Genomic DNA, 5,687 nt, shown 5'->3' on the forward strand with positions numbered 1-5,687 from the left:
AGAGACCTGAGCCACATTATTTTTGTCAAAGAGCCAGGTGTGGCTCGCGAGCCATAGGTTCCCGACCACTGCACTAGAGGGCACCTATTCAAAACAAAGGCGTAGTTTGATGACGCCAAGTTTGGGCGCAGAATCTTGGGTCTTCACCTCACATCCGGTGTAAAAGACTCGGGATAGGACTCGGGCAGAAATCATGTTCATGGATGTGATTATTAACGTTACTGTAGTATGAAGCAGAGTGTTGTCGGAGCTGAGCAAGGCTGCTGGAGTGATTATTAATAAGAAGAGTGCAACACGCCTCACGAGCAGCAGGACTTTTACAATGGTATAGTCGCCAGCGGGACTTTTATTATGCCACAGCTTTTCCGGTCATGAGTATGAGGAAACGCAGCTCTGTTTATCATATTAGATACATCTGAGTGTGTTGAAAATGATGTTATGACGTTACTCTGTGCGTTATCTCGGCAGCTGCTATGACACTTGTTCACACTGCAGTAAGAGTAAAGCGTTTCTGCAAAATAAAACCGGAAAACGTGGGTAACCGAGGGCGACTTCCTCTCACGTCCCGGTTCCTTGGTTAAAATAGCCTTTTCTCACAATTTACAAATAGTTGTAAACATTTGGGATATTTTAAGTACTCAACTGAACAAAATATATAACACTGGCCTAATGGTTTTTGGATATTTTACTGCAAAAATGTTACATAGTGCTTTTTTAAGACCTAATTATGGATTGTAGGCACATTTTCAACACATTTTTTTTTTTCTGGCATGGTCACCGGAATAACAGAACATTCAAATCTTTGGAAGAGAAAAAACTCATTAAGGTGCAAGATGGATGACACAAGAAATACAGCAAACACATCTCATCATCTCCTTGCTCTGACGTTCCAGGGTCCAAACGATGCCATAAATTTCCCACCGTTATTGATCTCTTGTCTATTTCTCAGGAAGTAGTAGGAAAAAAGGCTCTCGTTGATTCTCAAGCCTAAAGTCGCCCCTGCTTTGAGTAGTTTGTGTAATGGCACCTGACTGATAAAGAGTTTCAGAGATCTACTCTCACAATGTGCTTTGTCCTCCATTCCACCCTCAGTAAGAACAAAGACACTCTTGCTAATTCTACCATCATCACTTTGCTTTTGTAAGGTTTCCAGGGCTATATGTACATCTGCATGGCACTTAAGGGAATTACAGGAGATGAAGGGCCAATCAGAGAATCCATTCAACTATCACAAGACTGCAGAGTGTCCGTCAATAACACTGCATCAATTAGACAGGAACCTTAAAAGAACAGTTCACCTAATGAATAAATAAAAACTCACCCTCATGTCTTTCCAAACCTGAATGAATTTCTTTCAGATAGATTTTTTTTTAAAGAAACAAATTAAAGTGCATGAGGACTGAAGCTGTCAAGCTCCCCAACATGAAAAAATACTATAGTATATTATAGTACAATTACTCTAGTAAATACTATAGTGTTTTTGAACCATACTATAGTAAAGATACAACAGTAAATTGTAGTATATTGTAGTATTATAGTATTTACACCTTGTTAATTTACTATAGTATGGTTAAAAAACACTATAGTATTAACTAGAGTAATTTTACTATAATATAGTATTGTTAAATGTGGGCCATAATAACAAATAAACACACTTGTCTCACAAAAGTCCTCTTTATGATTCAAACAACTGTATCCCATTCTAACCCAGACAGCAGTTTTATGTGAAGAATGCGCTTAAATAATACGAGTGTGCAATCTTGTGGAATGTATATACGCCAAAATGAGTTTTGGCGTGCATATGGTACGCCGTTTTTCGCGTGCATATGATACGCATTTTATGGTGTATTAGACGTACGAACCACCCCCACCCCCCCTATCCTACCCAAAAGCGTGTCATATACATGCCATAAAGTGCGTATCATATGCACGCGAAAAACTGCGTAGCATATGCATGCCAAAACTAATTTTGGCGTATACATTCCACGAGATTGCATACTCTTACTATTGATACGCATTGTCATGAGATCGTGTTGGAAGAACAGACCATTGTTATTCGCTGAAAATCGTGAAAGTAGCAAAGTCCAAAGTCCAATTCCACACAAATACGTTTTAACCTAAAACGCTATCCAAACCGGATTAAATCTTAAAAGGCAGTTTTCGCATCATAGTGTGTGGAAACTCCAGTGATGGGTAGGTTTAGGGGCGGGGTTTGAGGAAGGTCATTCGTACGAATTCATACGAATTTGTCAACTCTTGGCAACTCGTCAAATACGTACGACCTCACTCGTACGAATTTGTACGTTTTGTCTAAACCCCAGTGACTGGTAGATTTAGGGGCGGGGTTTGAGGTAGGTAATTCGCACAAATTCATACGAATTTGTCAACCTCTGATAACTTGTCAAATACGTACGATTTAGCAAAAATCATACACATTCATACAAGTGAGATCGTACAAATTCGTACGAATGAGCCACCTCGTAAAATATGTATGAATTGCCGTAAGATCTATCTCACGTCCAAATCGTATGTATTTTACGAGGTGGCTAATTCGTACGAATTTGTATGACCTCACTCGTACGAATTTGTATGTTTTGTCTAAACCCCAGTGGCGGGTAGGTTTAGGGGCGGGGTTTGAGGTAGGTCATTCGTACGATTTCATACGAATTTGTCAACTCTTGGCAACTCGTCAAATACGTACGATTTAGCAACCTCGTAAAATATGTACGAATTGCCGTGAGATCAGGTTGTGTGTGGCGGTATGTTGAAACGATGCCGCATGTTTAGTCATGTGACGCATATTGTAGCCTACCGATACATAGCCTATTCATGTTTATACCGGTATTGTGCCTGTTATGTAGTCACTTTCACACAGTTGCTAAAGTATGTTACTATATGCACACTTCATATCACCGTCCTGCAAAGATGACAGAAAATGTAGGCTACTCGAATTTGGCGAAACATGAGAGCAGTTGCATGTTAGACCAAACATAGCCTAATGGTGAGTGAATGCGACATGGATCATGAATGGTGAGATATTTTGCTAAATAAATGATCCTGCCAGATGAATTGCACAGTGAGCTTATGAATTTAGCATTCAGTGTTGGCGAGAAACTTTTGGAAAACGCTTCAAAACGAGTGTTTTGAAATGAAAACTGTTTTCCAATGTATCCGGATGAATGTAGACGTAGCTGACTCAATTTTCAGTCACACAAAGCTATCAAATGGCTTTCGAAGAATTAGAATATAACACACAAGTCACATGGCTCACTTTTATGAATTGTTTTTATCCTTTTGGAGCTTGACAGACCCAGTCCTCAGTATATTTGGAAAAGACTTGAAAGGATATTCTTTAAAAAAACATCTCATACAGGTTTGGAACAACATGAGGGAATGTAAATTGTTCCTTTAAACACCCTTTGAGAACTCAGCATGATGTATTAGTGATAACCCTGAACCTTGCATTTGGACATAGGAGCAAATCATTGTTCTTTCAACATTGACTATTATCATAATTACAGAGGGAATATCAGAGAACGCTCAGTACTCTTTTTCTACAGCTGTTCAGCCTTCATCCAATGAGCAGAATAGCTACATGGCGAGCGAATGCGGGGGAGGAAGGTCGTAATTGGCTTGTGAATAGGTTTGTCATTAAGAAGCGCGGTAGGGGAGACCCCACTCATGGTCCTCCTGTGACACATCTGCCTGATTAACGAGGTCAGTCAATTTTGACTGTCCTCACCCCGATGTTAAAAATATTCTCTACACAGATATTTTTGTGCTTTGTTACAACCAGTTGGGTTTTTTGTCCACTAATCAAAGATATTGATTCTGTATAAATGAGAGAATGATTGATCACTGCCAGATTGATTATGAGTACAAATATATCCTTGAGATAGAGTAAATTGATAGGCCATGTAAAAGAAAAGAAACATTTATGGCACGTCTCCTGGTGCATTCTCAAGGGAAGTCAAGGGGAAACTGACACTTTTGCTACAGAGGTCTGATATATATCTATGTATATTGTATAGCCATAGCTCTTCATAAATGTTAGAATATTCCCCTTGTTCTGTTGAGATTGACCTTCATATAGGGAGTCTCAGAAAATGTGTGAAAAAAGAAAAGTAATATAACCTCTTATTTTCCTCTATAATTTTTGTATCATGTGAAAATGTATTGCATTTAGTCATGTTATATACTGTATTCTGGGGTCTGTATGTAACATTTCTAATAGAGGCCATTATAAGCATGTTATATTTTTTAAAAAACAACAACGTTTGAATGGTAGGCATAACATTATAACCACTGACAGGTGAAGTGAATAACACTGATTATCTCTTCATCACAGCACTTGTTAGTGGGTGGGATATATTAGGCAGCAAATGAACATTTTGTTCTGAAAGTTGATATTTGATTCGACGCAGGAAAAATGGGCAAGTGTAATGATTTGAGCGAGTTTGACAAGGGCCAAATTGTGATGGCTAGACGACTCGATCAGAGCATCTCCAAAACTGCAGCTCTTGTTGGGTGTTCCCGGTCCGCAGTGGTCAGTAGCAATCAAAATTGGTTCAAGGAAGGAACAGTGAACCGGGGGTCATGGGCGGCCAAGGCTCATTGATGCACGTGGGGAGCGAGGGCTGGCCCGTGTGGTCCGATCAAATAGATGAGCTACTGTAGCACAAATTGCTCAAGAAGTTAGTGCTGGTTCTGATAGAAAGGTGTCAGAATACACAGTGCATCACAGTTGTTGCGTATGGGGCTGCAAAGCCACTGACTAGTAAGGGTGCCAGTGCTGACCCCTGTCCACCACTGAAAGTGCACATGAGTATCAGAACTGGACAACGGAGCAATGGAAGAAGTGGCAGTGTGATGCGTTGGGCAATGTTCTGCTGAGAAACCTTGGGTCCTGCCATCCATGTGGATGTTGCTTTGACACATACCACCTACCTAAGCATTGTTGCAGACCATGTACACCCTTTCATGGAAACGGTATTCCTTGGTGGCTGTGGCCTCTTTCAGCAGGATAATGTGCTTTGCCACAAAGCAAAAATGGTTCAGGAATGGTTTGAGGAGCACAACAATGAGTTTGAAGCGTTGACTTGGCCTCCAAATTCCCCAGATCTCAATCCAATCGACCATCTGTGGGATGTGCTGAACAAACAAGTCCGATCCATGGAGGTCCCACCTCACAACTTACAGGACTTAAAAGATCTGCCGCTAACATCTTGGTGCCAGATACCACAGCACACCTTCAGGAGTCTAGTCCATGCCTCGATGGGTCAGGGCGGTTTTGGCAGCAAAAGGGTAGCAACACAATATTAGGTGGTCATAATGTTATACCTGATTGGTATATATATATATAATCTTTGTTAATGTAATTTCAACATTTACATTATTAAAATTAAAAGTTGTATTTGTTAATGCACTGTGAACATGAACAAACAATGATCTGTTGTATTTTTATTAACTAACGTTTACAAAGATTAATAAATACTGTAACAAATGTATTGATCACAGTTAGTTCATGTTATACATTAACTAATGTTAACAAATTAAACCTTGTTGTAAAGTGTTGTAAAATGTACTAAAAATTAAAAATATATATTTTAATTTGTAATAATATTTCACAATATTACTGTTGTATTTTTGGTCAAATAAATGAAGCCTTGATAAGCATTAAACATTAA

This window comes from Gobio gobio, assembly GCF_949357685.1.
Source record: "Gobio gobio genome assembly, chromosome: 22".
NCBI lineage: Eukaryota > Metazoa > Chordata > Actinopteri > Cypriniformes > Gobionidae > Gobio > Gobio gobio.